Source organism: Ranitomeya variabilis, chromosome 6 (genome assembly GCF_051348905.1).
Source record: "Ranitomeya variabilis isolate aRanVar5 chromosome 6, aRanVar5.hap1, whole genome shotgun sequence".
NCBI classification, from domain to species: Eukaryota; Metazoa; Chordata; class Amphibia; order Anura; family Dendrobatidae; genus Ranitomeya; species Ranitomeya variabilis.
In genome coordinates, this window is record NC_135237.1 from 578688952 (window position 1) to 578709999 (window position 21048).

The 21048-nt window shown below is 47.8% G+C and overlaps 1 protein-coding gene across 4 annotated transcripts in view; it reads right to left on the minus strand.

Moving 5' to 3' along the window:
* LOC143783170 (microtubule-actin cross-linking factor 1, isoforms 6/7-like) overlaps positions 1 to 21048 on the minus strand; it is a 347588-nt gene that overhangs the window by 275771 nt on the left and 50769 nt on the right. The window contains exon 1 of one of the 4 annotated variants that reach the window (XM_077271555.1): positions 20496 to 20775. The exons of the other annotated variants lie outside the window; for them this stretch is intronic. The gene's annotated coding sequence lies outside the window, so the exon portion shown is untranslated. Of the gene's footprint in view, positions 1 to 20495; positions 20776 to 21048 lie in introns of those variants that run through there. 4 annotated transcript variants of the gene reach the window in all.

The window sequence follows — 21048 nt, forward strand, 5'->3', positions numbered from 1 at the left end:
TCAGTATCTGGTGACCTTCATCCCCTTAATCATCATTATCTGGTGACATCCGTCCCCTCCATCATCAGTATCTGGTGACCTCTGTCCCCTCCATCATCAGTATCTGGTGACCTTTGTCCCCTCCATCATCAGTATCTGGTGACCGTCCGTCTCCTCTATTATCAGTATCTGGTGACCTCCGTCCCCTCCATCATCAGTATCTGGTGACCACCCATCTCTTCCATCATCAATATCTGGTGACCTACGTCCCCTCAATCATCAGTATCTGGTGACCTCCGTCCCCTCCATCATCAGTATCTGGTGACCTCCGTCCCCTCCATCATCAATATCTGGTGACCTCCGTCCCCTCCATCATCAATATCTGGTGACCGCCCGTCCCCTCCATCATCAGTATCTGGTGACCGCCCGTCCCCTCCATCATCAATATCTGGTGACCTACGTCCCCTCCATCATCAGTATCTGGTGACCTCTGTCCCCTACATCATCAGTATCTGGTGACCGTCTGTCTCCTCCATTATCAGTATCTGGTGACCTTCGTCCCCTCCATCATTAGTATCTGATGACCACCCATCTCTTCCATCATCAATATCTGGTGACCTACGTCCCCTCAATCATCAGTATCTGGTGACCTCCGTCCCCTCCATCATCAGTATCTGGTGACCTCTGTCCCCTCCATCATCAGTATCTGGTGACCGTCTGTCTCCTCCATTATCAGTATCTGGTGACCTCCGTTCCCTCCATCATCAGTATCTGGTGACCTTCGTCCCCTCCATCATTAGTATCTGATGACCACCCATCTCTTCCATCATCAATATCTGGTGACCTACGTCCCCTCAATCATCAGTATCTGGTGACCGCTCGTCTCCTCCATCATCAGTATCTGGTGACCTACGTCCTCTCCATCATCAGTATCTGGTGACCTACGTCCCCTCAATTATCAGTATCTGGTGACCTCCGTCCCCTCTATCATCAGTATCTGGTGATCGCCTGTCCCGTCCATCATATCTGGTGACCTCCATCCCCTCCTTCATCAGTATCTGGTGACCCCCATCCCCTCCATCATCAGTGTCTTGTGACCCCTATCCCCTCTGTGAGGGGCAAGGAGACACTATTTTAATTTATTAATTTTAGGCTCAATATATTATGCAGAGTTTTTCCTCTCCCCCTGCTCCTGGACTGTGGCACCCACCCATCAGATAGATACATAAATTTTCAAAAAGAACAGGAACATGTCATAAGGCCAGAGAATTATGGCCAGAAAATAAGCCACGAGAAGAGGTAGCTTTGTCGTCCATTTGGGCCGACAAGGTGGCTACCACCTTACTGGAGATTTTCTCCTGGGTGGAGTTTCCCCAGGAAATGCTTACCAACCGAGGGACACAGTTCATGTTGCAGCTGATGGAGTCCCTCTGTAAGCAAATACATGTGCAACATCTGGTGGCCAGCCCGTATCACCCACAGACTAATGGCCTGTGTGAACGGTTCAATGGCACCTTGATTGGGAGCGATACCTCCAACACAAGCAATTTGCCTACCAGGAGGTTCCACAGGCCTCAATGGGATTCTCCCCCTTTGACCTCCTGTATGGGCGACGTGGATCCATCGAGGATGTGGAAGTAAGCAACCAACTCTAGAAGGACCAATAGTCCCAGATGGGGGTCACTCTACACCCCTTCTGGGAGCTGTTCAGCAGATCATGACGAACACTGGGAATCACCCAAAGATCCAGCGTTCAGCATATTGGGTCTTTCTTGAGGTGCAGCAGCACATACGCCAGGAGATTGACAAAATGCTAAAGCTGGGGTTGATATAGGCACTCGGCAGCGCATCTTTGCCTGTAGTCCTCATCCCCAAAAAGCACCTAACAACACGGTTCTGCGTGGACTACTGGGGGCTCAACACTGTGATGGTCACTGATGAGTTCCCCATACCACGCATCGAAGATCTGCTCGACCAGTTGACCGGGGCTAAGTACCTGACCATCCTGGATCTGAGCGGAGGATATTGGCAGATTCCCAACTCGCGAGGCACAGGAATGCTCTGCCTTTATTACTTCCTTTTGGACTGTACTAGTCCACCGTGATCCCGTTCGGCATTAAAAATGCCACTTTTCAGTATGTCAAAACACTGTTCAAGGGACTTGAAAGGCACACGGACATGTACCTGGATGATACTGCCATCTTTAGTCTGACCTGGGAGGATTACCTATAGAATCTAGCCCAGGTGCTCGGGCAGATCCACCAGGCCGGTTTGACTATCAAGCTGGAAAAATGCCAGCTGCTGGGCATCAGCGAGATACTCTACCTGGATCACCAGTTAGGCGGGGGGTTCTGAAGCCAGAGCCTGGGAAAGTGGATGCTATTAAATTCAGGCCCACCCCACAGGACCAAGAAGCAGGTGATGTCCTTCTTGGGGAGTGCAGGGCACGATAGTGATCCACACTATTGTACCCTGGCAAAACCCCTGACGGACGTCAACAAGCAGCTGCCCGTCGCAGTCGACTGGACAGTCGTTTTCGAGACAGCTTTCCAGCTTCCCAGTACTACAAGCTACTGACTTTGAACGTCCGTTTATAGTGCAGACCAATGCCAGTGACTTTGGCCTCTGTGCCATGCTCAGTCAGGTTAACTCGACAGGCCAGGAACATCCCGTATTGTATCTGAGCAGAAAACTATTGCAGAGGCAGGTGACCTACTCCACGATGGAAAAGGAATGCCTGGCAATTATATGGGCCCTGCAGCACTACTTATACGGGTGCCACTTCACCATGGAGACAGACCACAACCCCCTCAACTGGTTATCCATGGTGTCTGGGACAAAATGGAGGTTTCTACGCTGGAGCCTCACGCTCCAGCAATACCACTTCACCATTTGCCACAAAAGGGGCCGTGACCACAGTAACGCTGATGGGTTATCTCGGCAAGGGGAGGTTGCGGAAGAGCGCCCGGGGGAACACACAAATGTGATACCCCCAGCGCCCTCTAAGGCGGGGAGGTGTGAGGGAAGAGGGAGACACCATTTTGATTTATGAATTTCAGGCCCAAAATATTATCCAGAGTTCTTCCTCTCCACGCTCCAGAACTGTGGCCTTCACCCATCAGATAAATACATGAATTTTCAAAAAGAACAAGATCTTGCCATATAGCAAGGGAATGACAGGTTCTTGTTAATTAATGTGAGAAGGAAAAGAGCTGGGACCCCCGCTGTCATTTGTGCAGGGCTGACAACTAATGGAGGAGGCCCTAGATGGGGAAGCACCAACACATAGAGATGAATTATGAGAGTATCATGCATCTCAGGGTTAAGTCCAATATGCCACCAGAATCCTGGGAGCCCTCCGCACACACACCTGGGTCTCATCGTTCTCTAGCTGTCCCAGGTAATGAGCTATCGAGGCTGGCTCTCCAGAGCCACTTAGCCAACCAAAGTTTGGAGTCTCCATATTGGTCAAGCCCAAATGAACCCGTTGAGATGTCAGTCATCCCTATTGAACCTCCCACTAGAAAGTTATGACTCATCCTAGATATTGGAAATTATTTCAGCTAGGAGGTCAGGGAAGGAGATTTCAGTGCGGCCCAGAGGGGCGGTGGCAAATATGGAAGGGGGCGAGCTAGGGATTAAAAACTAGCTACACACATTTACCCAGTGTTATTGTTCTGTAACTTTGGGCTGCTCTTTTACCTCGTATCCCAACTTCCCATGTCCATGAGATGAGTCATGCTAGTACTTATACACTACCTGGGGCTGGTTTCCGACCCGATATAAGCTTGTTAACAGACCAGACTTATATCTAACGAGAAACTGGTGACAGCATACCGTTCTGGAGTTACTGCGGGATCCTGGCAGTGATGGACTGGAGGTTTATATATGTATATTCCTGGCCTGGGACTCGTGATATATATACCGCCCTCACTGCAGAGCGGCCCGATAACAGGGCAGCCTCTCTGGTGACTACTTATCCTGGGTGCAGTTCCCTGACTGACCTGAGGGTAATGAGGGTGCCAGAGAGCTTTGTATGTGTAAGCTCCATCACAGCTTGGTGACGGCGGTGCGATCTCTGTATCCCCCAGCTCTCATTCATCACACCCTCCATCATCAGTATCTGGTGACCCCCATTCCCTCCATTATCAGTATCTGATGACCCCCACCCTCACCATCATTAATATCTAGTGACCTTCAGCCACCTCCATCATCAGTATCTGGTGACCCCCATCCCCTCCATCATCAGTATCTGGTGACCCCCGTCGCCTCCATCATTAGTATCTGGTGACCCCCATCTACTCCATCATCAGTATCTGGTGACCCTCGTCACTGCCATCATCAGTATCTGGTGACCCCTGCACTCCCTCTTTGGTCTTGTGTTGATTTATATTGAGTCTGCAGAATCTTGTGTATGTTGCACACAGCGCAGAGAACACCAGCAGATGGCGCCTCGTCTCCTGTCCGGGATCTGACAATATCTGTTATGGACCTTGTGGTTAGGTGCACCAGGAAAGACCTGATAGTTAAACACGGGATCGGGACGAGCTCTGGGGAAATGGGAACTCTGCTGACCGCAAACCCTACTCCTATCAACACAACTAGAAATAGCCGTGGAGCGTGCCTGACTCTGCCTAGACGCCTCTTCACAGCCTAAGAGCTAACTACCCCTAAAGAAAGGAAACAAAGCCTCACTTGCCTCAGAGAAATTTCCCCAAAGGTAAAAGTAGCCCCCCACAAGTATTGACTGTGAGTTAAGAGGAAATCACAAACACAGGATGAAATAGGCTTTAGCAAAGGGAGGCCAGTCTAACTAAACAGATTGAGGATAGAAAAGGGATCTTTGCGGTCAACACAAAAAACTACAAAACCACGCAGAGTGTGCAAAAAATACCCCCGCACCGACTCACGGTGCGTGGTGCCACTCTGCACCCCCAGAGCTTCCAGCTAGCCAGGCAGTTTCATGATAGCAAGCTGGACTAGAACTTAGCAAGAAAAACCATATGTAACAAATGAACAAGCAGGAACTTAGCTTCGCTGGAGTAGTCAGGTCCTCAGAAAGATCCAGGAGAGATCTGAACCAGTACTAGAACATTGACAGCTGGCATGGAGTAACGATCTGAGTGGAGTTAAATAGAGAATCCAGCCTAGCCCTAAACGAGGGCAGGTGGGGAAGGAATCTCAGAACCAGCAGCTCCACTCACAGCCACCAGAGGGAGTTCACGGACAGAACTCACCGAAGTACCATTCATGACCACAGGAGGGAGTTCGAGAACGGAATTCACAACAAATATCTACACAGAAAGAATCCGATAAACCTGGGAGAAATGTCCACAAAAGTAACGGATGTGCAGGTGCCATGCTTGCCACCCTCATGTCTGGTTTAGAGTCGTTCTGCCCACATTACCATCACCCTAAAAGTCAATGAGACACAATAAGGTGGGGGGATTATGGGGGTGCAGCAGGTAAGCTATTTGCTATTGCAGTGATTTTCAACCTTTTTTGAGCCGCGGCACACTTTTTATACTTAAAAAATCCCGGGGCACACCACCAACCAAAATGGCACAAAATGACACTAAAACAGTACATATTCTACATATAGTTAATAATATAGATTCTAAATGTATTCATACTCACTCAGTGTGAAACCTGGGCCTGTTTCGATAAACACAAAAGGGATATCCTGGCAGGAATGGTGGAAAGACACACATGAAGCTCTTCCTCAACAGTTCTCAGTCTCTCCCTGGTTTTAGGTTTTTTTTGTGCACATGCCCTAACCCTACCCCTAACCCTACCCCTACCCCTAACCCTAGTTCTAACCCTAACCCTAGTGGAAAAAGAAAAAAAAATATTTTCTTTTTTTTTTATTATTGTCCCTACCTATGGGGGTGATAAGGGGGGGGGGGTCATTTACTATTTTTTTTATTTTGATCACTGTGATAGGTTATATCTCAGTGATCAAAATATACCTGGAACGAATCTGCCAGCCGGCAGATTCGGCGGGCGCACTGCGCATGCGCCCGCCATTTTGGAAGATGACGGCGCCCATGGAGAAGACGGACGGACACCGGGAGGCCCGGTAAGTATGAGGGGGTGGACCTGAGCATGGGGGGTGGATCGGAGGATGGGGGGTGGCATCAGAGCACGGGGGGAGCGGGCAGGAGGATGGGGGAGCGGACAGGACGACGGAGGGGAGCGGAGCACCGGACGGAGGACCGGAGAGGAGATCGGTGGTGGTGGTGGGGGGTACATAAGTGTTTCCAGCCATGACCGATGATATTGCAGCATCGGCCATGGCTGGATTGTAATATTTCACCAGTTTTTTAGGTGAAATATTACAAATCGCTCTGATTGGCAGTTTCACTTTCAACAGCCAATCAGAGCGATCGTAGCCACGAGGGGGTGAAGCCACCCCCCTTGGGTGAAGTACCACTCCCCCTGTCCCTGCAGATCAGGTGAAATTGGAGTTAACCCTTTCACCCGATCTGCAGGGACGCGATCATTCCATGATGCCACATAGGCGTCATGGGTCGGATTGGCACCGACTTTCATGATGCCTACGTGGCGTCAAAGGTCGGGAAGGGGTTAATGAGCTGTTGCTGACTTAATGATTATACACAGCATTATTGGCGGGCATTACCTTGGCGGCGGGCAAATGCGAGAGTCTCTCCGCTCTCAGGATGACGCGCCGGCCTCGGTGACGTCATTAAGTCGCGCGAGCGTTCAAAGCTCGCGCATGTGTTATTCCGTGACTGCGCATCGCTGCGCATTGCCGGTGAACAAAACAAAGGGGGCACCATAGTTTGGGGAACTTTCCCCGCGGCACACCCGACCATGTGTCGTGGCACACTAGTGTGCCGCGGAACACTGGTTGAAAATCACTGTGCTATTGAACCATCTGTAAGGGCAGGAGCACAATGGGAGACATAATGGGCATGAGGCGGGCAGCTCAGCGGGTGACTGACCACTAACCACAACAATGAACATAATTAGTGATGCGCAACAACCGTGACACCTCCATCCTTCTGTACCTGCTGCCTGCTCTACAGCAGAGCTCTGTACTCACTGCCTGCTCTACAGCAGAGCTCTGTACTAACTGCCTGCTCCACAGCAGAGCTCTGTACTCACTGCGTACTCTACAGCAGAGCTCTGTACTCACTGCCTGCTCTACACCAGGGCTCTGTACTCACTACCTGTTCTTCAGCAGGGCTCTGTACTCACTGCCTGCTCTACAGCAGGGCTCTGTACTCACTGCCTGCTCTACAGCAGGGCTCTGTACTCACTGCCTGCTTTACTGCAGGGCTCTGTACTCACTGCCTGCTGTACAGCAGTGCTTTGTACTCACTGTCTGCTCTACAGCAGGGCTCTGTACTCACTGCCTGCTGTACAGCAATGCTTTGTACTCACTGCCTGCTCTACAGCAGGGCTCTGTACTCACTGCCCGTTCTTCAGCAGGGCTCTGTACTCACTGCCTGCTCTATAGAAGAGCTCTGTACTCACTGCCTGCTCTACAGCAATGCTTTGTACTCACTGCCTGTTCTACAGCAGTGCTCTGTACTCACTGCCTGCTCTACAGCAGGGCTCTGTACTCACTGCCTGCTCTACAGCAGGGCTCTGTACTCACTGCCTGCTCTACAGCAGGGCTCTGTACTCACTGCCTGCTCTACAGCAGGGCTCTGTACTCACTGCCTGCTCTACAGCAGGGCTCTGTACTCACTGCCTGCTCTACAGCAGGGCTCTGTACTCACTGCCTGCTCTACAGCAGGGCTCTGTACTCACTGCCTGCTCTACAGCAGGGCTCTGTACTCACTGCCTGCTCTACAGCAGGGCTCTGTACTCACTGCCTGCTCTACAGCAGGGCTCTGTACTCACTGCCTGCTGTACAGCAATGCTTTGTACTCACTGCCTGCTTTACAGAAGAGCTCGGTACCTACTACCTCCTCTACACAATAGCTCTGTACCCACTGCCTCCTCTATACAAGAGCTCTGTACTCACTGCCTCCTCCACACAATAGCTCTGTACACATTGTCTCTGTATCATATCAAACACATCCCCAAATAAATAGTTATTTTAAGGGTGCAGAGAGAATCCATTGCACAAAAATAATTTTTAAGAATGAATTATTTTGTTGACTCATGTTAAAATAATGTTAAAAATTCAAGCAGGTAGAACAATACTGGCTTGCTAGCAAACGATTAAAATGGACACATCCTGTATGAAGCCTTCATATTAGGGCACAATATTCAATATTGCACTATTCTGGCTTGACTCGCCCATAAGTTTCATGCCACACAGCTATTTAATCATAAATGTATAACAATTTAGAGCCTGACAAAAAGTGCAAGCGCATGGTTCATAAGGCTACATATATAGTGAAAGTGCTTCAAGCATTTAAAGTAAGGTGCAAAGTTTTAGGTAAATCAGGCCATGCAGAGCAGATATACCGGACTTACAAAGTGCCCAGTGCATATGCAGCAAGCCACCCCTGACAACGCCATTTTGTTAATGCTTTCTCAAAAGAGACGCCAGGATAGTGCAATATTGAATATTTCGCTCTAATATGTATGAAGGCTTTATAGAGGATGTGTCCATTTTAATTTTTTGCTAGCAAGCCACTATTGTTCTACCTGCTTGAATTTTTCAGATTATTTTAACATGATTCAATAAAATAATTTATTTTTAAATATGTATTTTTGTGCAATGGATCCTCTCTGTTCCCATAAAATATCTATTTATTTGGGGATGTGTTTGATATGATATTTAAACTGGAGGTAGTTCTTTGCTGTATCAAACAAATTTTGGACTGTGTTTCAGACATTGTCTCTGTACTCACTACCGCCTCCACACTTGGCTTTGTGTTTTCTGCCTCCTCTATGAGGGCTCTGTACCTGCCACATTCTATGTACCAGGGCTCTGTACCAATCACCCCTCAATACAAAAGCCCCGAACCTGCTGCCTCAGCACCGTGGCTCAGTACGTATTGCATCCTCCACACTTAAGCTCTGTACCTGCTTCCTCTATACTGAGGCTCTGTACCCTCTGTATTTTGGCTTTGTATCACACTGTCTTCTTTACATAAGGGTTCTGTACCTACGACATCCTCTATACTGTGGATTGGTAACTGCTGCATCCTCTACACTGGAAATTTGAAGTTAAGAGATGGGAAGTGAGTACAGCTGAAAAGGAGAACTGGTAACCGAATATAGCTGAAGAGGAGTGCGGGGAAGCGAGTACAGCTGAAGTGAGTACAGCTGAAATGTAGAGCTTGGAAGTGAGTACAGCTGAAAAAGAGAGCGGGGAAGTGAGTACAGCTGAAGGGAGTACAGCTGAAGTGAGTACAGCTGAAAAAGAGAGCGGGGAAGTGAGTACAGCTGAAGGGAGTACAGCTGAAGTGAGTACAGCTGAAAAGTAGAGCTTGGAAGTGAGTACAGCTGAAGAAGAGAGCGGGGAAGTGAGTACAGCTGAAAAGGAGAATTGGTAACCGAATATAGCTGAAGAGGAGTGTGTGGAAGCGAGCACAGCTGAAGTGAGTACAGCTGAAAAGTAGAGCTTGGAAGTGAGTACAACTGAAAAAGAGAGGGGAAGTGAGTACAGCTGAAGCGAGTACAGCTGAAGTGAGTACAGCTGAAAAGTAGAGCTTGGAAGTGAGTACAACTGAAGAAGAGAGCGGGGAAGTGAGTACAGCTGAAAAGTAGAGCTTGGAAGTGAGTACAACTGAAGAAGAGAGTGGGGAAGTGAGTACAGCTGAAATGTAGAGCTTGGAAGTGAGTACAACTGAAGAGAGCAGGGAAGTGAGTACAGCTGAAGAGGAGAGTTGGGAAGTGAGTACAGCTGAAGAGAGCTGGGTAGTGAGTACAGCTGAAGAGGAGAGATGGGACATGTGTACAGCTGAAGAGGAGAGTTGGGAAGTGAGTACAGCTGAAGAGAAGAGCTGGGTAGTGAGTACAGCTGAAGAAGAGAGATGGGATGTGAGTACAGCAGAAGAGGAGAGATGGGAAGTGAGTACAACTGAAGAGAGCAGGGAAGTGAGTACAGCTGAAGAGGAGAGTTGGGAAGCGAGTACAGCTGAAGAGGAGAGCTGGGACGGAGTACAGCTGAAGAGGAGAGCGGGAAGTGAGTACAGCTGAAGAGGAGAGCTGGGAAGTGAGTAGAGCTGACGAGACCTGGGAAGCAAGTACAGCTAAAGAGGAGAGTGGGAAAGTGAGTACAGCTGAAGAGGAGAGCTGGGTAGTAAGTACAGCTGAAGAAGAGAACTGGGAAGTGAGTACAGCTGAAGAGGAGAGCTGGTAAGAAGTACAGCTGAAGAGTAGAGCTGGGTAGTGATTATGGATCGCCCCCATTGGGCCGTGGGGCACTCGGTACCGGGTCCTTCGGTTTACAGGGGGATGTCACGGTGGCTGACCTGGTCCGTGGCCCTGGGACGTCCATGTAAAAGGGAAAGGTCTTTAAAGGGATAAAAGTTATGTTCATGATGCCACCTGTGGTATTCGGTCAGGGTGACTGATGCTGCTTTAAGGAGTCAGCTGAGGTGATGTTATGGCAGCTAGATGGTATACCTTCCCACAGGTGAAGTGTATCCCCAGGGCTTCCCGGTGTGTAGATGGTGGATGGTGAGAGGCGCAGAGAAGAACGAGGACACAAGATTGCAGTCTCTTTACCTTTACTGAAGACTTCAGCATCCACAGTCCAGGGCACCAGATCACAGGGCAGGCAGAGTCCAGCCTGTTTGGAGGCAAGTCCAGAGTCCCCTTGTCCAGGTGGAAGTCAGTAGCTTTCCCTTGCGCTGTAGTGGTGTAGTCCCTTACTGCCTATGGCTTCACATAAGGTCCTCACAGATGTAATGTCTCTCTCTCTGTCCCCGTATAGGATAGGACAAACCCGTATAACCGGTGGCTTGAGGCTGTTTATAGGGACTCTAGCACGCCCCGGCCTCCGAGGGTTGCCACCGTGCCTCCTGGGTGCAGGTAACTTGCAATTACCTGTCCTGCCGGTCTCCGGAGCAAAGCATAAAGGTCCTTACTCCCGAGGTGTTCCGGCCACCGGGATTCTGCGCCTCAGAAGGAGGCAGCCTGTGTAAGGCTGGTCCCCTTCTGGTATCCTCTCCTTTGCTACGACTTCCTTCACGCTCGCTGCAATACAGTTCGACCTTCTGAATGTCTCTTTCTGGGAGTTGCAGCTCTGAGGGCATGCACAGCTCCTCGGACCCTCTGTCCACCTCACACTCTGGTCTGCAACGTTCTAACTTTCCCTACAGACTACCAGTAAAATATATATGGGGAGTGACCTAATAAATAGGAGCAGAAGCTCCCCGTGGCAGTCTGGAGTGTGAAATGTGTTGCATGTTTGTGATACCTGGATGCAGTTATCCTTCTTTGCCTCCAAACGTAGCGTCACTCTCCCCGAGAGGAAAGCAATACCACTGCGACAACCAAGATCCTGGGGCGCCGCAATTACAGCTGAAGAGTGCGGGGAAGCGAGTACAGTTGAAGAGGAGAGCTGGGAAGCGAGTACAGCTGAAGCTGATGATAATGTGTGCAAAACTGTAAAGCGCTGCGGAATATGTTAGTGCTATATAAAAATAAAGATTATTATTATTATTATTATTATTAAGAGGAGAGCTGAGAAGGAGTACAGCTGGAGAGGAGAGCTGGGTATTGAGAACAGCTGAAGAAGAGAGCTAGGAAGTGAGTACAGCTTAAGAGGAGAGCTGGGAAGTGAGTACAACTGAAGAAGAGTGGGGGAGTACAGCTGAAGAAGAGAGCTGGGAAGGAAGTACAGCTGAAGAGGAGAGCTGGGAGGCGAGAACAGCTGAAGAGGAGAGCTGGGAAGGAGTACAGCTGAAGAGGAGAGCTGGGAAGGGAGCACAGCTGAAGTGAGCACAGTTGAAAAGTAGAGCTTGGAAGTGAGTACAGCTGAAGAAGAGAGTTGGGAAGGGAGTACAGCTGAAGAGGAGAGATGGAAAGTGAGTACAGCTGAAGAGGAGACCTGGGTAGTGAGTACAGCTGAAGAAGAGAGCTGGGAAGCGAGTACAGCTGAAGAGGAGAGCTGGAAAGTGAGTACAGCTGAAGAAGAGAGTGGGGAAGGGAGTACAGCTGAAGTGACAACAGTTGAAAAGTAGAGTTTGGAAGTGAGTACAGCTGAAGAAGAGAACTGGGAAGGGAGTACTGCTGAAGAGGAGAGATGGGAAGTGAGTACAGCTGAAGAAGAGAGCTGGGAAGGGAGTACAGCTGAAGAGGAGAGCTGGGTAGTGAGTACAGCTGAAGAGGAGAGCTGGGAAGCGAGTACAGCTGAAGAGGAGAGCTGGGAGGCCAGAACAGCTGAAGAGGAGAGCTGGGAAGGAGTACAGCTGAAGAGGAGAGCGGGGAAGCCAGTACAGCTGAAGAGGAGAGATAAGATGCAAGTACAGCTGAAGAGGAGAGCTGGGAAGGGAGTACAGCTGAAGAGGAGAGCAGGGAAGTGAGTACAGCTGAAGAGGAGAGCTGGGAAGGGAGTACAGCTGAAGAGAAGAACAGGGAAGTGAGTACAGCTGAAGAGGAGAGCTGGGAAGGGAATACAGCTGAAGAGGAGAGCTGGGAAGGAGTAAATCTGAAGAGGAGAGCTGGAAGTGAGTACAGCTGAGAGGAGAGATGAGAGGCCAGTACGGCTGAAGAGGAGAGCTGGAAGTGAGTATAGCTGAAGAGGAGATCTTGGCATCATAGTGAGGAATTCAGCGATCAGGTCATGTGATCTGCTGCTGTCATTCACCTGTGCAAAGAAGCACAAAGAGCATCAGTGGTAAGTGCTCCACACTAGAGAACTGAAGACACCGAAGATTAATTGTAACGGGGGTATTTATTGTGTGTGGGGAGATTTATTCTGTGTGTGGGGAGCTTTAGTCCGTGTGGGGGGAGATTTATTCTGTGAGGGGAGATTTATTCTTTGGGGGAGATTTATTGTTTGGGGGGAGATTTATTCTGTGTGGAGGGAGATTTATTCTGTGTGGGGGGAGATTTATTCTGTGGGGGAGGAGATTTATTCTTTGGGGGGAGATTTATTCTTTGGGGGAGATTTATTCTTTGGGGGGAGATTTATTCCGTGTGGGGGAAGATTTATTCTGTGGGGGGAGATTTATTCCGTGTGGGGGAAGATTTATTCTGTGGGGGGAGATTTATTCCGTGTGGGGGAAGATTTATTCTGTGGGGGGAGATTTATTCCGTGTGGGGGATTTATTCTGTGGGGGGAGATTTATTCTGTGTGGAGGGAGATTTATTCTGTGTGGGGGAAATTTATTCTGTGTGGGGGAGATTTATTCTGTGTGGGGGAGATTTATTCTGTGGGGGGGAAATTTATTCTGTGTGTGGGGAGATTTATTCTGTGTTGGGGAGATTTATTCTGTGTTGGGGAGATTTATTCTGTGGGGGGGATTTATTCTGTGTGGGGGAGATTTATTCTGTGGGGGGAGATTTATTCTGTGTGTGGGTAGATTTATTCTGTGGGGGGAGATTTATTCTGTGTGGGGGAGATTTATTCTGTGTGGGGGAGATTTATTCTGTCTGAGGGGGAGATTTATTCTGTGTGGGGGAGATTTATTCTGTGGGGAGAGATTTATTCTGTCTGGGGGAGATTTATTCTGTGGGGGGAGATTTATTCTGTGTGTGGGGAGATTTATTCTGTGTGGGGGAGATTTATTCTGTGGGGGGAGATTTATTCCCTGTGGGGGGAAATTTATTCCGTGTGGGGGGAGATATATTCTGTGTGGGGGAAGATTTATTCTGTGTGGGGGAGATTTATTCTGTGTGGGGGAGATTTATTCTGTCTGGGGGGGAGATTTATTCTGTGTGGGGGAGATTTATTCTGTGGGGGGAGATTTATTCTGTCTGGGGGGAGATTTATTCTGTGTGGGGGAGATTTATTCTGTGGGGGATTTATTCTGTCTGGGGGGAGATTTATTCTGTGTGGGGAGATTTATTCTGTGGGGGAGATTTATTGTGGGGGTGAGATTTATTCTGTGTTGGGAGAGATTTGTGGGGGGGAGATTTATCCTGTGGGGGGAGATTTATTTTGTGTTGGGAGAGATTTAGTGTGATGGGGGAAGATTTGAGGACACAAGTTTGGGGAGCAAGAGAGAAATGCTGTCAGGATTCTCTGGTGCCGGCAATTTGCATACATGTGGTCACATGCAGACTAGACATGTGTGGCCTCACTCAATGAAAATGAATTGAGCGAGGACTCACACATCTAGTCGGAATGTGGCCAGAAGTATTCAAATCACATGCTTGGGCAAGAGACAATCCTAAAAGTGTGCAATGCATGCACTGTGAGATTTTAGAAGTCTGCAGCCACGTATAGTAACTGTAGATGAGTTCTCCTGTACCTCCAGATACATCATTATCACGTACAGCAATGACATTCACATTATTAGCATCAACATTACCATCAGTGTCAGATCGGGGAGGGGTGTCGGTGACACAGTATAAGCAAATATCCTCCCCACACCTTCCACACCTTCGGTTTATGATTGGCCTCATAGGTGTCAGCAATCTGCACTGCGGTATCCGCCTCTGTTGGCTCTCGGTCAGAGGTGGTCACTGACAGTCCTTGGAAACACTGCTCAAAGCGGTGTCAGGATAATATAAATACGCCATATTCTGAGTTTACTTCCAGAAGGTTCCATGGCTTTACAGACACACGCTGTGGGCTTTCTCACCCCCCCTTCACACTGCATAGGAAACTCTTCTTCTCACTACACACTCTGTGCAACTTGATACCAATGTGTAGCAGCTCCCACTGAGTAGTTTATGGCCTTAAGCTGGCTAAAGGCAGTTGTGCTAACATGTGGTCTTTTGTTCATGTAAAAACTTAATAGTAGGGCATATCTTGACCCCAATTAGTGATAGAGATATAAAAGTTACATGTTCCGAATGTCCACTGAGAGATCTATACCCCACTGAAATCTCTAGGATTGAAACCCAATGAAATGCAAGGAATGGATTTCTCTGTAAGCAGGTCATGTATTCACTTCGTGTTTATACTTAAATGAACCCCCATGTCACGCTGAGAATAACGACACTGGTGTAGATCTTCTTGTCAAATTCAAAGTAATTGTGGGTGAGGATGAATTTTATAAGTTTCACCACAGAATTTGCATCAGTCCCTGTGTTTTCCAGGAAGAATTTGCAGGCATTTAATCCATCCTTAATCCATCCATAAACAGACAACTTGTGGACACACGCTACTACAAAAAATTGGAGTCGGATCCTACACAGGACTACTACAAGGAACTAAACAAGTTGGTATCTTGTCTGCCCGACGAATCCATAAGAGCCAATGACCTGATACCAGAAAGTCCAAGAACAGGGATATTCTACATGCTTCCCAAAATCCACAAATCTGGAAACCCAGGAAGACCAATTATTTAATGTGTGGGCACCCTTACTGAGCAGGTATCTGGATGGGTAGAGGGTGTTAAACCCCTGGTAAAGGATACACCCAGCTTCATTCAGGACACAACTGACCTATTGAATAAACTATCAGCAATAGGTCCTCTACCAGAAGGAACCATCCTGGCCACCATGGATGTGGAATCTTTGTACTCCAATATCCCACACCAGGATGGATTAAATGCCTGCAAATTCTTCCTGGAAAACACAGGGACTGATGCAAATTCTGTGGTGAAACTTATAAAATTCATCCTCACCCACAATTACTTTGAGTTTGACAAGAAGATCTATCTACAGGAGACTGGCACAGCAATGGGAAGTAAAATGGCCCCACAGTATGCAAATCTTTTCATGGCCAAGCTTGAAAGTGACTTTTTGTCCTCATGTCCCATCAGGCCTCTGGCGTACTACCGCTACATTGATGACATTTTTATCATCTGGACGGAGCCTGAGCCACAGCTAAAGACGTTCCATGAACAGTTTAATCAATTTCACCCCACCATCAACTTGACACTCAACTACTCCTGCACTGAAATTACCTTAATGGACACCATCATTAAGCTGCAGAACAATAAAATAGAGACATCCCTGTATCAGAAGCCAATCGACCGTCCAACATACCTTAAATGGGACAGTTTCCATCCAAAACACATAAAAAACTCTATTGTCTACAGCCAAGCCATCAGATACAATCGTATATGTTCCAACCCAACGGACAGGGATGAACACCTTGGTCGCCTCAGAAAGACCTTTCTGAATCAGGGCTACCATCCAAGAACAATTGAAAACCAGATTACAAGAGCCACCAGAATATCAAGGAATCACCTGCTACATTACAAAGCTAAAGAAGAAAATAACCGGGTACCTCTAGTAGTCACCTACAATCCAAATCTGGAGGTGCTAAGGGGAGCTGCACGGAAACTACAAACTTTACTACAAAAAGATGCCGATTACAATCCATATTTCCAGACCCCCCACTACTGTGTTTTACGCAGCCCCCAAATCTAAGAAGCATCATTGTCAGATGCTCCCTGTCCTCTCCAACAGCTGCAGGAACCTGCAACCAGAAAAAATGTAAAACCTGTCCATTTATAATGACCACGGACAAGATAAAGATCCCCAACTCACATCAGGACTACAAGATCCCAGGTACCTTCAGCTGCATCACTTCTAATGTGGTGTACCTAATTATTTGTACTAAATGTCCAACTGGGGGTCTGTATGTGGGGGAGACAGGGCAAAAACTGAGAACAAGAATGAATTCTCACCACCACTCAAGAGAAAAGAGAATGGATCTACCTGTGGCCAAACATTTCTGTCTCCCAAATCATAACATTATGGACATGAAATTACTTGTGTTAAAAGGTAACTTCAAATCTAAGAGAGACAGGAGAGTCTGGGAATATAAACTGACGACGACGTTTGACTGTCTTAGTGGTGGAATGAATGTGTCACATGGATTTATGTCTTTTTACATCAATTAAGGAATTTGCACTTCAGACCATGTGGGGTCATCACAACAGAACCAGACCCCAATCAGAGGACAATAAAACATTCCTTATCTAAGAACTGGCCCAACATTTATGGACATAACTGTTTATCACTCATGGTAATTCTTCTTCATGCCACCTGTCTTATCCATGTTTTTTTTTTTTTGCTATATTGTGCATAAATATGTGATTCTTCAGAATTTGTATTAGTCTTTGCCTGATGAAGAGACCTGTGTAGTCTCGAAAGCTTGCAATTTGTTACCATCTTTTCAGTTAGCCATTAAAAGGTATCAACCACTGAGGACTCTCAATTCTAAACATCTTTCTATCTACTGGCGAACACAGTACCAAGATATATATCTTTCCTGTTCTCCTCATGAGCATCTATGCCTCTTTTAATACATCCCATTATTTTATTTGCCTTTGTAGCAGCTGCCTGACACTGGCCACTGAATATGAGTTTGTCATCCACCCATACACCCAGGTCTTTTTCATTGACGGTTTTGCCCAGAGTTTTAGAATTAAGCACATAGTTATACATCTTATTACTTCTACCCAAGTGCATGACCTTACATTTATCCCCGTTAAAGCTCATTTGCCATTTATCAGCCCAAGCTTCTAGTTTACATAAGTCATCCTGTAATATAAAATTGTCCTCCCCTGTATTGATTACCCTGCATAGTTAGTGTCATCTGCAAATATTGAAATTCTACTCTGAATGCCCCCTACAAGGTCATTAATAAATATGTTAAAAAGAAGAGGGCCCAATACTGACCCCTGTGGTACCCCACTGCTAACCGCGACCCAGTCCGAGTGTGCTCCATTAATAACCACCCTTTGTTTCCTATCCCTGAGCCAGCTTTTATCCCACTTACACATATTTTCCCCTATCCCCATTATTCTCATTTTATGTATCAACCTTTTGTGTGGCACCGTATCAAAAGCTTTTGAAAAGTCCATATACACTACATGTTGTCAGAAGTTTATAGAATAAAAGAACAATTTACATTTTACTCAAAAATATACTTATAAAGAGAAAAATCAGACAAACTGAACATTCTGCAGTGGTCTCTTAATTTTTGCCAGAGCTGTATATCACCAATCCCAATCTGGGGTTACCCATATAAACCTCCATCCATCACTGCCAGGATCATCCAATAAAACCACATAACACTGCTTCCACCAGTTCCTTGTTAGATATTAGCCCAGTCTATTACCAGCCTATATTGGCTCAGAAGCCAACCCCAGGTAGCGTGAATTTGCACGGAGTCGTGTCGGTTTGATCATAGAGCAAAAGAAGGAAGCTAGCAAATTTATTTGTTTACTCCAGAAAAAATCAGCAGTGTTTACAAAAATACAAAAGATATTACAGAGACAGAATACAAATATGTACAGTTATAAAATAAAAGGGATAGAGGTACAAAATGTATTAAATCTCAGCCACAGGTATGACGTGTCAAAAAAGGGGAGGAGAGTTCCCAAGGGAATGATTCAGCACCCCAGCATGGTGTCTAGTTGTCTCTCTGGCTCTTAATACCTCCCAAAATGGACGTTCCTGTTTTATGGTATGGCCATAAACTTAGGGACATCCACTTTGGCTGACCTCACATGTGGGCTGTTTTCTGGCAGATACACTTATTTTGGAAAGTTAGCAAAACCTCCTTTTTTTCATATCTTTGTCCCAGAAGCTCACAGGCCAACGATATTGGCATTATTTTTACCCCTGTGACTTTACCATTCTTTGGAGTCCAAACACGGTATGTCTGTGACTTGCTGGTGGCCAGAAATTAATTTCCCAGGTTTTCAATAGTCCTAAATGCCGAAAAACGCTGCCATGCGTAGCCCTAATTGCCCAGATCCTGGAAATCTAATTTTCATGTTTCTTGGATTAATATGTGTCATTGAACTTTGTCTTTAAGTGTTATGCCTAGCAGACAAAGGGATTTAGGTGGAAAAACACATTCTGCTCTCTGCTAGCTGGCAGAGCCATAAACTCACATTCTAGAATGACCATTTGGTGGAAGGGAGTGTGGAGTAGAAATTCACAGAAAGTGGAGAAGGGGCTGCAAGAAAGATTTTGGCTTTACAGATACCATTGGTGGGAGGAGTAGCAGCCAGCTCTGGCTGTGTAATCCGAACAATGGAACATAATTCATATTTTCCTGACAAATACACTGCGCAGTACCGCTCCTCCTGTATATATACACTGCGCAGTACCGCTCCTCCTGTATATATACTGCACAGTACCACTCCTCCTGTATATATACACTGCACAGTACCACTCCTCCTGTCCTGTATATATACACTGCACAGTACCGCTCCTCCTGTATATATACACTGCACAGTACCGCTCCTCCTGTCCTGTATATATACACTGCACAGTACCCCTCCTCCTGTATATATACACTGCACAGTACCGCTCCTCCTGTGTATATACACTGCCCAGTACCACTCCTCCTGTATATATACTGCACAGTACCACTCCTCCTGTATATATACACTGCACAGTACCACTCCTCCTGTCCTGTATATATACACTGCACAGTACCACTCCTCCTGTATATATACACTGCACAGTACCACTCCTCCTGTGTATATACACTGCACAGTACCACTCCTCCTGTCCTGTATATATACACTGCACAGTACCCCTCCTCCTGTATATATACACTGCACAGTACCGCTCCTCCTGTATATATACACTGCACAGTACCACTCCTCCTGTATATATACACTGCACAGTACCACTCCTCCTGTATATATACACTGCACAGTACCGCTCCTCCTGTATATATACACTGCACAGTACCACTCCTCCAGTATATATACACTGCACAGTACCACTCCTCCTGTCCTGTATATATACACTGCCCAGTACCACTCCTCCTGTATATATACTGCACAGTACCACTCCTCCTGTATATATACACTGCACAGTACCACTCCTCCTGTCCTGTATATATACACTGCACAGTACCAGTCCTCCTGTATATATACACTGCACAGTACCACTCCTCCTGTATATATACACTGCACAGTACCATATATCTCGCAGCTGCTGCAGCACACTTTGGTGTGTAAGCTGTGAGCTGTCAGTCCGTACACAGTAAGAGGTCTCGGGTCACTCGGACCCCCACTGACCCCTGTGATCTCCACATCCCCCTTATTGTGCCCGGGGTGCAGGCATCTTCTGCCATCCAGGACTGTGACACGGAGACAGTATCTGTAGGTTGATGGTGACTCTTCTGGTGGGATGGCTGCAGCCATTAATGAGGGGTCAGCCGTCAGTGACAGCGGCTCCCACAGGTCACGTCTCCTGGCATCACAATGAGGGTGTCCATAGCGTCAGGTGCACATGGCGTCGGGCTGCGGTGTGGAGGTGTCAGGTGGGAGTGGCGCCCCCTGTGTGTGGAGGCATGAAACATGTGGCAGCATACATGTGTGTGCCGCTGCGGTGCCATGTGCTGGCAGAGCGGCTGGCGGTGTACCACACAGTCCGGGGTACACGTGGCGCCGGATATGGCCCCTTTGTTATATTGTGCGCACAGAGGAGCAGAGCGGCAGCTGATTATCAGGACATGGCAGCATGCACACAGTAGCGCTTACCTGCAGGTTTCAGGGCGCAGAGCCCGGGGTGCAGATCTCCTCCTCTCCGGTGAAGCCGCCGACTAGGGTCTCCAACCTCCAAACAATGCACCTGCTCCTCTCCGAGGCTCCGACCGCATCGCCATCATCCCAAAAGATGCGACCCAAGAGCCGACAACCCAATGCCAGCCATGAGGGGGGCATCGCCCCATTCCTGCAGCATGGTTGGGGGGTAAAATCCGGGTCCTTATGTGAATCCGCGTCCCGGGAGTCGGCAGCTTCTTCTCCTCACTTCCCAGACAAAGTTTATGTGTGTGAAACGCGCGGGCTCCGCATTGTTCTGCAGCCCTTTATTCTGCTCTGCTGGAGTGATGGCAGCGGGAGGAGGAGGGGATGTGTGAGGACACAAGCTGTAAGCTCTTGAGGCCAGGCAGGGGGGCACATACTTATAGGTACGGCCAGGTCATGACCATGGGGGGTTAATCACTCAATCAGCTGTCCATCGCAGAGCATGTTCTGCAGCGTGTGCAGTCACAGGACGCCGCGGCACCTGGCGTGCTCCGTCCAATATCCG